Here is a 13,235-nt window from a genome sequence, read left to right on the forward strand (position 1 = left end):
GACACTGGGGCTTCCTCGCTCAACTCCTAAAGTTAGCTGCAGGGTTATAGCTAGCTAAAACACAGAGAAACGTTCCTATCACCGAAACTTACTCGTATTTACTGCAAGGAAAGAGTTTTTGTAAGTCCGGCAGGTTGAGGAGAATTTCAGACCTTTCAGGGTTTGGTAGCTCGCTACGTGCCCAGACTGCGCTAATGAGGAAGTAGTGGTGCTGTGAAACGAGGCCGGTGAAGTTTGGGTTGGGTCGGTCATGTGGGTCCGGTCTCGTACACGTAACGTTTGTAACCCTTTATAGGAGAAGTTCGGGTGAACGTTTTGAACTTGTCGAGTTGTATGCGAGCTATATGAATAGGAGCAGTTATGTAGGAATATGGTAACTAAGTTTTGTGAAGTAATGTTAGGTCTAACATCTGTCCGATGTCATGAATGGCAGGTGTTGACCTGCAAAGCTGTAAAATGCTCTCAGCTTAATGTATTGCCTGATTTTCAGATGGTAACCTTACGCATCTTTAACTCCTTAAGAGCAAAACAAGTTAAGTTTAATTGGTGGACGTAGCCAGGGTAAATAGTATGTGTTTTAAGGGATTGTATTCTGTTATGGCATAGTCTGGGAACAGTAGCTGAGGCACGTTTAAAAATGTCTGCACTATGGTGCAGTTTGCCCTGTCTGGATGTCAGCCCTGGTTGTTACCTTATCTTACTGTCTCTCCATCTGAAGAAAACTGATATTCGCCTGCCGAAGGTTACCATAGAGTCCCAAACACACCTGGCGTTTGAAATCCCATAATGGTAGAACCCGCCCACTTTATTGTAGGAAGGTTGTAAACATTAGACATGTGCCACCAAATTGGTTGTGGAACTGATCGCTTAGTCCTTCTGAAGAAACCTGAATGGAGAAGGCACTTGAGGAAATAACTGTACAGCTGTTGAAATCGGTGTGGGTTGCAACCATGTCTGTCTTGTTCTACATACCAAACAACTAAACCTAACCCATTTGTGCTTATTATAAATGCTTAAAAAGAATAGCATATTTTGCATAAAATAAAACGTTTGGCCACTAAACCCTACCCCTGAGTGAATTGAATATTGTCAGCCAACACATTTGAGCTAACCAAGTGATTCTCTAGCGTGTCAAGTGCACATTCCTGCCGTCAAGGACTGTAATTTACAGAAACCAGAATGTGTGAAACTATGTAATGTTCGAAAGCATTTCCGCAGTTTTTATTAGGATAAAGAGCACTAGTCTAAGAATTATGTCACAGACTTTGTACATTGGAAAACCTACACACGTGGCCTTAGTGTATATATGCAGTCTATTATTTTTGGGGATTTATGGTTAATTTCAAAGCAAACATCTTTCTTACAGTACATGGGCAAAATTAAGGCTCTGCATCCCAGCCTGTTTTGTTAAGAGATTTGCTTCAGTGCCACTTTGTTAAAGGATGTGAGATCATTAGTTAGGCCAGGTGGTGCTTTGCAAAGCTGGAACAAGTGCAGGGTTGTGTGGAGTTGAAACCTGTACACCTGTACACGGTGCCCTACCTGTATACGGTGCCCTACCTGTATACGGTGCCCTACCTGTATACGGTGCCCTACCTGTACACGGTGCCCTACCTGTACACAGTGCAGTCCTTCTGAGCTTGAGTGAGAGCATGCAGGTATGTGGCTCAACACATCGAATGCTAGGTGTGTGTGTGTGTCAAAATATTTTCAAAACAATTTGAAAAACACACAGAACATGCTGATGGAGCATATTGGTCTGGTGGGTAAACTTTGCTGATGTCTGTATCCATTTACACCTCAGAGACCGAGGGAAAATTTCAGCAGCCTGCAGCAGAATCCAGTGAGGATTGTCTGAGAAATCCCTGTAACTAAGAAAATGTAATTCTTCCGATTCCGTTAGTTGCTATTCCACACCAGTCATTGGTCTCGTTTATACAGTTCAAGGTTTATAGGTCTCTTTGTTGTGATGGAGATGACCATGCAGAAGTTGTGCTGTAGCTGTCATGTGTGTCCAACAACCATGGAGTGGGCAGGGACGCTCTGTTAGAGCACGGAGTTAGCAGACCGTGACCTCTGCACATCAGACCTGGAGAGGAATGTCCCTGATCCTGGCTCATCCCTGAAGGGTATTAACAACACGAAGAAACACACCACATGTGTGTACAATTAATGACCTCAGGGGTGAATGGTCATACACAAATAAAGAAGTAGCATACTTGTGTGCGTGTGAACACTTGTCTTGTCACACAAGAGTGCGTGCACACAGAAAAGCTCACGGGCGAGCGTGCACACTAGTGCACGTGCTTGTCTGGGTGTGAGTGTGTGTGCGCATGTGCTTGTTTGTGTGTGCTTCTCTGTGCGTATGTGACCCCTGCCTGAGGGAGGGACTGAGCCATAGGTTACTGCTTAAATCACTTACTTAGTGAAAGGTGCACGTCTCCTCCAGTACTCTGCTGTAGCTGCATCCCTCTAATCCTGGGGGTTCTCACTCTAACACCCCCACACTGATGGAACACGATGGCAGAAGGTGAGCCCTCCCCCGTGACTGGCATGTTATGCTGTTTTCAGACACAGCGGTGATTAAGTCGTGTCTGACCCTGCTGTGCCCTTCTTGGACCGATGGTCCTGCATCTAGCATGGGTGCACAGCCATTTAAGGGCAGAACACTGCACTGGTTGCTTCATTAATCACATCTTGAATGTGTTGAATTAATTATTAGCTGATTAGCTGTGTTATGCAAATAAAATGCTGCTTAGAGTTTGCCTTTGCCTCTTGAAGTACGTTACATCCAGTGTGAATACAAAACAAATGATCAGTGCCTATATTTACATAACACGAATGTTTCTTGAATGTGTGTTAGGCCTGCTAGTTTTGTGCAGTCCTCAAAAGAACACATGTCTTAGTAATTTTATTACCCATCATCTAAAATGTTTGAGTCCTGAGAGCAGAGAGGAGAGAGATTGGTTTGGTGAAATAGTGGATTTTATAGTGTGTGTACAATACCCATGTTTATCTCTGCTATAGCTCTGAAAAGCCCGTCCTCTGGTCTTGCTTCCTAACGTCTTGATTGGGATATTATTTTGGGTTCTGAATATCTCTTAAACATTGTATAAACACACAACCTGCCGCCCAAGATGGATATGTGAATGCACTATTCCACAGGGAAATATTAGTTATAGCTGTGTGGCATGATTTTATTTAATTTTATTATTGTATTTAATTCATTTTATGCTGCAAACTACGATTGTGAGAGCCTGTAAACCCTCTAGGAATGATTAAAATGTGCCCAGAATCATGCAATGAATAACTCGATTTACATTGACATTTATTGAACAAACAGTTAAACGATTACAGTCATTGACTGAAAAGTAAATTAACTTGGCTCAATTCTGCTCTTGAATGTCTGCTTCCTGAATATTTCACTTCCAACACACCTAATATTCAGATTAGCATTTTTGAAGTATATCATGTTTTCTCTTAAGTCACGTGTGGGTATGACCTGACCATGCAATGCTAATTGAATAAATAAATTGGGTAATAAGGGTAACACAAAGTGTTACATTGTGTCGGCTTTCAAAGGTTAATGAAGGATTTCTGAAGACTGAAATGATTTCCTCGGGAAGAATCCACAAGCATCTTCGGAACTTGATGACTTGTACAAGTCTGCCATATCCATGACCACCAGACAAAGCTGACGTTCATAGGAAGTTACAGTGCAGGATGTCACAGTTTGCAAAACAAACAAAGATGGACATAAACTGTGTCTCTATGCATATTTGTTTTCTTGCCCTTCTGTAGTCTGCTAAAAGCACCACCCCCTGGATGTTCTGGACCCTTTCCACAGTCACACTTAACATTAAGCTTAACATTAGTTATAGCTCATTGTTTAAGCTTTCAGATCGAAGCTACAGTTAAAATGCAAAGAGACACCAGGAAGTTAAATAACGTTTTATGTTGGTAGTGCGGCTGTCGGCAGTTATGTCCAGTTTTATTGATCAGCACCCAAGACTAAAGGCTTTTGGGAGTTGTTTGGGTGCCCTGGTCTGGAATGTGCAAACACCATTTGTGGAAGCAACTGCATAATTTAGAAATAATCCAACTAAACAGGTTGGAGCTTCTACCCAGAGTGCCAGGGGCTATTGATTTTGTCATTCTCAAGCCTGAGCTATTGCACCATTATTTGCTTTTATTATTTAGCTTGCAGTCTTTCTAATGTTGGATACTGTAACACAAATTTTCATTTTAAATAGAACATTCTGGATTTACAACCAGATTATATACTTATCTGATTCTCAGACAGCAAACAAATAAATTCTTAGACCATCGTTCTAGAGGTGCCAGAGAATAGAAAGCTATTTACCATGGCATAGTTGACTTTGGCCCATAAAACTGACGTAGTTTGAACCTCCAACTCATTTGTTCACTCTTTCAAATGGAAATCCTGCACATGCAGGACTAGTCTAACGGTCTTGACTGACTAATATTTACACCACTAAAGTTTGCATACACCAGCTCACGTTTTGAGCTGTTTTAAGCTCACATGTAATATTTGCATGCACAGCTGAGAAGTCAACAGGTCTTCAGGTATTGCGGAGAAAACGATAGTGAGAGCAACAGGAACTGTGGATGTAACAGGAACTGTTAATTTTCACGTTTAGCTCCTGACAGTTTCTCAAACCATAGACGATATCAACAAGGCAACCAAAGGTGCAATTCCATCTACAGTGTAAAAACTGCAGTACGTAGCTATCAAGTCATGGTTTGCAATTTTATCCAGTTTTTGTCAGTTGAAGACATAGTCATGCATTAAAAGTATCCTAGTGAGCCAACAAGTTTAATTTACTACTTGTCAAACTAGCTAGCTGACTACTTAAGTAACATAATAGTATGATGACCTAGGTTAGCTTATTTAACAGAGATGTAATCCAGGCCTATAGCTAGCTAACATTAGCTTCTTCACCATTGAAATGGAAACCACCATTTTACAAGACAAGAACTGAAGTATTCTTCGATGCAGGTGTAAACATATAGGGCTTGATGCGTATGCACACCATGACCTGTTGTGCTGTCTCCCCAAAAACTAACCAATCAGAACTGAGCTCATCAATTATTTGTCAGCCCACCAAAGAGGGTTGTCAAAAAAGAAAATGGCTCATTTAATTCTACAGCCAACTAATGGGGTTGTAAATGGTGTGTAAAACCACGTCTTGGCATTTTTCGCTTCAGAAAAGGTCATGAACGTTATATAATCATCAGAGAACAATTAAAAACCACTGAACAAATGGATTCTAGGGCACCTTTTAAGTTAAGTTTTCCACATTTGCTGTAGCAGTTCAATTTTTGTCTAAGTATAGCTTATGGGAGTCTAACCTTTTAAAAGTTTATTTGCAATACTCAATGTAGCAGTGGCTATATGCTAAAAATATGAGCAAAAGCATTCTAGCACCTGTACAGCAGAGCTTCTATAATAAGACACCTTCAAACATCCTTAGAACAAATCTGCACTAAAACTGACAGGAGACTTATGAGCTTCAGTGAGCTTAAAGCAAATAATGAGTTCAGGTTGAGCTGGTGGAGGAAAATGAGGAAACGAGAGAGTCAGGGAGAGAGAAAGAGAAAGAAGATGAATACAGGTGTTTCATTTACTCGGACTGATGGTGTTTCATGTTTTTCTGGTTGATGAAGACTGCTGTCTCATGTTGAAGGCAGCTAGGGTTAGTAAATGAAGACTTTGCAAGTGCGGCTGGGGGAGGAGCTATCACAGGGCCCGTGATTGGTGCGCTGTGGTTGGGTTATGGTTTTCCTCCTGTTCTCTTGTGACTGCAGGTTGACATGCAAGCTTAACCAGCTAGGTAAGCACAAAGAAAGACCGGAAAGGCCCAGGAAAAGGTGGTGGTAAATCAAAGAGATATTTAGCATCCCTACAGTACAGAGATTTTGCACTTTTTCTTAAGGTACTTGGGAACATGTTGGTTGGTGTGTTGTACCAAAGTGTCGGAGCTGCTGGGCACCTCCGGCCAGCTCCTACAGTGGTGCTGTGCACCTCCGGCCAGCTCCTACAGTGGTGCTGTGCACCTCCGGCCAGCTCCTACAGTGGTGCTGTGCACCTCCGGCCAGCTCCTGCAGTGGTGCTGTGCACCTCCGGCCAGCTCCTACAGTGGTGCTGTGCTGCCCCCGCTGCTCTTTTGACCTTTGTTGTTGCACGTGTTTTTATGTGAATGAGCTTGAGGGTTTTTTAAAAAGGCTCCTTTGTATTTATGACTATTGCTACTTTAGTTGTAAAATATGCGCTCCTGTTTTTAGTGATAGAACGAACCATTTCCTTGACCATTTTTTGTTTACCTTGTATGAGATCCTGGAGCACTTTTATAAAGAGGACAAGTGACTGTTCAAGTTTCCATGGAACCATGACATGAATATTCAAGGATGAGTAGTTCAGCAATGTAGTCTGCAGTGTAGATGATTTGACCGAGTCGGCTAATGGCTATGTGCTAACGTTATACTTTATAAATGACTGAACCGCTAGTAATGCTAATCATTAGAATAGAGTAAGCCAAATAACTATTGACAATATGAAAACTTGTCGAACATAAGTTTGTTCATTATGTTCAAAGTTATGTTCATTTGCTCACTAAATACAAAAGGTTAGCGTGAGCTTAGAATACGGCCCATTCTGTACACACATTTGGTTTTGCACAACTTATTGTTCCAGATGCCCTCTTATTTATAGTCAGTGAAGTAAAAAAAAAAAGTTACAAGTCAGTGCAGTAACAATTTTATTTCCCACTGACAAATTGAACTAATGTCAGTAAAGCATTTATGAAATTTAGTTGTGCCTCGGGTGTTTTCCATTATGTTGCATAAAAGAAGCAAAGAAGAAAGAAAAACAAAATGCATTGCTAAATGATTTATTATATCCTCTGATTTACAGACCACATTTAAGGTACTTTGTTGATTATTTGCTAGTAGATGCATGTGAATGATTAGCAGCTTTAATTGTTGGAGATTGTTGGTCTTGAATTTTACAGGATGGTAATCAGTCCTTAAGACTCTCTCTCTCTCTCTCTCCGAGTCAGTAAGTCTGTGATTGGTTTATTTGTGTAGCTTCCAGCAGGTATTTATTATTTATTTATTTATTTATTTTGCCATCTATGTGGTAGGCAGGTTTAAGTCTTTATGAAAATGTGTTAATTATAGTCTTTAGAGATAAGCCCCAATAATGAATAATAACCAGTAATAGATCCTGTTTTCTCTGGGGTTCCATGAGAATTTGTAGGTTAATCAGTGTCATTTTACCCTCCACCCTTAAATCACCTTGAATGCTTTTAGTGTTGTTGTGTGGGTTTTTTGTTGGTTTGTGTGTACATGTGTGCCTCTCTGGATCTGAGCATTTCTATTGGTCCCGTGCATTGTTTCTCCTGGTTGTCTCCTGGGTACTGAAGCCCATTCCATGTGCTGGCACCACTGCTCCCAGTGCTGTGTTCTGATGGACTGTCCTATTCTCTGCAGCTGAGCTCAGACACACATGAAATACGCACAAGCACAATGACACAGACATGCTCAGATGGCCTTTACCATGGGCACCTTTTCTTATTCCTTTATTGTCTCTTGGGAGTCGAGGTGGTATGTTTGAAGGGCCTGTAAGCTCTTGTCTCTGGACGTTATGTAGAGCTGCTATGCTTCCCTGCCCTCACAGAGGTGATCTGAAATGGTCGCACGTGTCTTCACATCGATTTTGTTCCATTCTCTCTCTGCACTTTTATTAATGAGCTACAGAAATGAGTCCAGTTCCCATTGACTGCTGTGAGTGTACCTGGGGTAGCATGCATTGCAGTTCTGACTTGCTCCCGTCAAAGTACAACTACAGCAAACGACCGTTTTATTAATTATTCAGCATTTCTGAACTCTGTGGCAGTTCTGCCATTTTGTTTTTTGAAATGTGCCTAAACATATTCACTTAACTTTGCCACTGATTAACAAGTGTCCAGCTCACTACAAAAATGCTTTTTTTAAATTTTTTATTTAATTTTATTTTTGTTCACTTTGGGATGAGTGAGAGAAACGGAGTGAGGGTGTGGTAATTCAGGGAGACCTGCCCCCATTGCCTTTTAACCTCTGCCTTTCCTCGCGTTTCCCCTTTACTTGCTATTCGATGTTTGCAATTATCATTGAAAAGCTACTTCCTGAACGTTCTCGCCACAGAGTTTGTTTATTTACATGTTGCTATGACTCCATTGGCTACCGCTAAGGAACGGCATGGCTGCTCTGGCCAGGTTTGGCCTCTATCTCCACAAATAAAACATGTTATGATAAAGGCCAGAATGGTACCTTTCTTTCCTGTAAAAAGTACATCTGTTATAATGTTAAATAGGATAATGATATTTCCTGGAGGGGAACGGAAGTGTGAGGAAGACCCAGAGATTATCATTACTCCTTTATTAACATACCTTAACATATTACTGCTAAATCCAGTATTTATGATTGTTCTTCAACCTGTCACCTTTGTCTAAATAAAGATTGGTCTAAAATAAGATTGGGGGTAACTGGGACCTTGGGAATGCAATTTTGTTCCATCTCATCTACCACATGTGATGTAAATGACAAAGTCTCCTTGAACCTTGTCAGGAAGTAAAAGCTTCCATGAGATTTTGCTGATGTTAACCAGTCAGTGCATCCTGGCTAAGGTGTGGATGTAAGTGCAAGTTATGGCCGTAGCAGTACAGTAATCAAAATTGCTCATGTATAAAAAATATCCAAAACAAACAAACAAAAACACGCAGGCTTGCCGAAATACAGTCCACCTTGTGTATTGTGTTTTCCACTGATGCATGCACATTTTTTTGCCAACTGAGAACAAAAACCCAGGAGTGCTTTGTTTGCCTTTGTATTCTCACCCGCACTGAAATACAATCATGCCAACATTGCTCTGCATAAATAAAATGTGGTTTTCATGGCATTTGGAAGCGTGATTGAACACAGCTATTGCATTTCCCGCACTGGGCGAGGTGAAGGTGACACATGAGACTGCAGACGGAGCCAGCAGACCACCCCCTCCATTACGTCTTCAGCATTGAGAGTCATGACTCGGTGTGTCACCGCACAATTGGGCCCGCCTAAATAGTCGTAAATTGGCCTTTACGCTGACCTTTTCCTTCTGATTGGCTCCGTCTGAGGCGTGGAGGCCGCTGTGGTGTTAAAACCGCCTCGCCGCTCCACTCTCACGCTCGATTCCGCTGCGTTCCTCACCGGGGGAGGGGGGGGGGGGTGGGGGGTGAGAAATGTGGGTGATTAGCATGATTACTTTGAGAATGAAGTGGTTTTAACTGGATGTGCAGCCACATTCGTACAGTTTTGATAGAAAACCATTATCTTGGTTGCCTGTTCATTTATTTGTACTTGTGTTTTTGTGTTTTTTTTAAGTGCATAGATCTTTTTCAATTAAGCCACCGCTTCAATGGCTTGCAGACATTTCAGTGAGCGCCGCAGACACGAGGCACAAGTCCTTATTGGTGGAAATGTGTGGTGGTGGTTTCTGTGATGTTGGAGCCCAGTGTAGCGTCTGTGCTCTAGGGAGCACACGTGAGCAATGTTCCATTCACTTCCATGGCTTATTGGCCCTGCTGATTCACATTTGCCGGTGAGTGTCTGTACATGTACGCACATGCATGTGTTAGGGTGGGGTCAGGAGACGACGCCATTGTCCATCATTCATGAATGACTGACTCTAGTGTTGAGTCTGCCTCACGATGACCCCCATGACCCCCTGTGTCCCGTCCCCACACCCGGTCGGCAGTAATTCCTCTACAGTCACACAGAAAACCGTGTTTACTCCTTAGCCGTAGATCATCTTGAGTGGTGGAACTGATGAGGAATATGTATTCATCAATTTGAGTGTTGCGTCAGCCAGAGAGCTCAAAATGAAGGGTGTTTTATTCTATTTATTAGGGTATAATGGTTTTTTGCACCTGATTTATAGGTAAAGTGTCTTGCATAAGCACAATGTTGGCTGCACCAAGTCAAGTTGAAATTTAGGTAGAAACAAAAACTAGGCCTAACAGATGCCACATGACTTATTAGAGCACATCTTTGTGTATGGACAAACCGAGGGTGTAACTGTCCAGTTCTCTTCTATATATGTTTTAAACAACTTCTCATTGTTATTACTTGCCATTTTCGCCATCGTTACCAAATTCATGATTGATTATTTATTAGGCTAATATTGCAATGACTTGGGGTGAAAATTTAGCCTATGCTAGAGTTTCTTCTAAAGACAAATAACGTCACTATCAATCAAAATAATATTGAATTTATTCCTGATCACACATTTAATAAACCGACCAATGACACTTTATCTTTTTGCATCCAACATGACGTATAATGGGTTTTAGAGCAGTTCCAGTGCAGCACATTCTGGGGGTGGTGTACATGCAGATGGCCATTAAAAGTCGTCGTCTGACTTTAGCACAAATTCTGCGCACCACTTCAGTGTCTCTTGGCTGTGTTTGTCATTAGGCCAAAAGCAACAGAAAGGGTTGTCAGACGGACGAAGTGGTGCTTGTTTATTGGCCAGGTTTGTGTGCGGCGTCTGCATGAGCCGTAATGGAGGGACGTCAAGGGAGGATGGGCAGTTGATGGACTCACATGTGCCAAACAGAAGGAGTAGTTGTGGCAGTGGAATAAGAAGTTGGTTTTGACTCTCACGCCTCCCTCTGTGTGATTAGCAGTGAGACAGATAAACCCCACTATTTAGCTGTTGGGGTGTGTGTGTGTGTGTGTGTGTGTGTGTGTGTGTGTAATGTTACTGTGCTAGATTAAGGAGCTTTAACTTGGCATGCTTGCAGTTTTTACATGTCCCTCTGTAGGATCACTAATGTAATGCTGCCCCACTAAGATACGCACGGCAATGGCTACACAGCAGTCTGTGTGTGTGTGTGTGTGTGTGGTTAGAGAGAGTATTTATGGATATCTGTGACCCATCTTCTTTCCTTCATGTTATCACCATAAATAAAGCATGTTTTGAGGAAAAGAAATGGCTGCCAATTCGAAATGTGAAAATATACAAACACGCACACACTGCCCTGTGTTGCTGTTTGCGCAACCAGATATAAGGTCAAAAGATAGCTCCTCTCCGTCTGAGAGCTGATCTGTGAGGCTCTCCACACTACACTCCCACCTGTTTTGGCCTATTACCAAAATGTTCTAAATACCTCACAACATACGCCAATTTGATGTATGGTAATGTTTGTAAAAGTACAGGACTGTGCGTTTTCACCAAACCGTCTGCAGTTCTCACCCAACATTTTCAACTGCATATTGCAAATAAAATATTTTTATATTAAAATGGTCCCACACACTGTCTGGGGGCTGTTTGGTGGATGAACCTAGAGCAGGGGTAGCACTGTCTGGTCCTGGTTATCTATCACACCTACACTGCTTTACCTGGTCCAGTTTATCATGTCCTTCTGTGGACCTGTTCAATGTGTTTTTATACAGAGGATGGACAAAGAGACTTTTGTGCAAAACACAAGGGTCATTACAGTTAGACATTTTCATAATGTCAGAACTTGCGTAATGTCAGAGGGCAACTTCCGTCCCCACAAACCCTACTGGAATACGCAAAGATAACCATTTAAAAAACCAAAACTAAGTGAATTGGTGGCCTGGTTTGTCCTGGTTCAGTGCTTAAGCCTGCAGTATAGATGGCAGATGTTTTGAGGTGGGCTATTTCAGGAAGGTGCTAGGTGAGATGGAGTTACAGATCAGCTAACACAGATCCTTTTACTTTTGGGAAGGAAAATCTCTTGGTTGAGTATCCAGACAGAATGTAGACGATTTATCAGTTATCTCAAGTATTTCATTGTCAATTGTATTAAATGACGACATCCTAACCTGGTTGTTCCTGGCATTTTCTTATCATTTGACTGTGAGGTATTGATGCCGAGTCTAGTGGTACCCACACACACTGGATTCCTCTATGCCGACAAACGGACTCTGTTTTCCAGGGATTGTTTATGAAAGAGAGCGTCCATGTTGATGTTCCTCCTAATAATCCTGGAGGGATCAGACTAGTCTACTCCCACCTCACTCCAGGTTAATAGTAGAAAGGCTTTTCTTCATATAATGGACCTGGGAGTGGTGTGTTGTTTAAGACTTTTGTCATCATAGTTGTCCATGGAGCTTTCTGTTTGATCAGATATGAAGTGATCAAGGAAAACATCAGCAGTTTGCAGTTATGAACGGTGACATAACTGTTGCCTCCTTAAAATGATTACATGTATACAAAATTAGCTGTTTTGAATATCTTCAGAAATCCTGTGTCAAAGAAAACCTAAATATGATAGTGATGTAAGGAATGTCAAAGTACTCAGTAATATGTCCCAGATGTGTGATGTAGTGTCTGATGTAGCGTGCCAATTCAGTAGTCTCTCCTGGGGTGTTTGTTACCATGTGGAAATGCTGACCATGACCTACAGAGGCAAAATAACCTTGTTGTGAGGAGCAGCTCCTGCCCTGTTGTTGATCCTTAGTATCTGGTTTTAAAAAATGGAAAGTGAGATGTACAGACATCACACTGTCATAAATAGACACGGTGCTTAAGATGTGATGAAGGACCGTTTGTTATGAGGAGGGGGCTCGAATACTCTCCTGATTTCTCTCTCTCCCCACTCCTCTCTCTCTCTCTCTCTCTTCCCCCCCCCGCTCTCTCTCTCCCCACCCCTCTCTCTCTTGCTTTCCACTGTTTAACCTTTTCTCTCATCTTCCCTTTTAGTGACCCCTTTAAGATTAAATAGAATTGATCATTTGATCTCCCTGTTCATCTTGAGCCTTGAGTTTGCATGGAGTTCCACTTTAGCAGTTAGATGCTCTTTTGATCATAGCCTTGAGCCCACAGGTTCAGCTGTGCATTAACATCACTCCATCCTTTTGTGTGCTGGAGCCGGGCGGAGGCACGAGGTGGATGGAGCGGAGAAATATCACCGCCAGGAAGCACCGTGATTACACACTTGAAGTGTTTAGCAGTGTGAGCACCTCTGTCCTTAAGCCTTTATTTGTGTGCACATGTGTGTAGAGTGTTTTCTCAGCTAACGTTTTGTGAATCAAATCCTGATTAACCTTTGTAAACTCGGAATGATGTCAGTAGAGGGGACACACACACACACACACACACACACACACACACACACACACACACACACACAGTGAATGGCTTTTCTATAAGTATATTCTTGGTA

The 13,235-nt window shown here is 42.0% G+C and overlaps 1 protein-coding gene across 4 annotated transcripts in view; it reads left to right on the forward strand.

Annotated features, from left to right (window-relative positions):
- The window catches only part of LOC143514524 (protein diaphanous homolog 1-like), a 42,227-nt gene that overhangs the window by 826 nt on the left and 28,166 nt on the right, over nt 1–13,235 (forward strand). The gene's annotated exons all lie outside the window — the stretch shown is intronic.

Source organism: Brachyhypopomus gauderio, chromosome 5 (genome assembly GCF_052324685.1).
Source record: "Brachyhypopomus gauderio isolate BG-103 chromosome 5, BGAUD_0.2, whole genome shotgun sequence".
Lineage (NCBI taxonomy): Eukaryota > Metazoa > Chordata > Actinopteri > Gymnotiformes > Hypopomidae > Brachyhypopomus > Brachyhypopomus gauderio.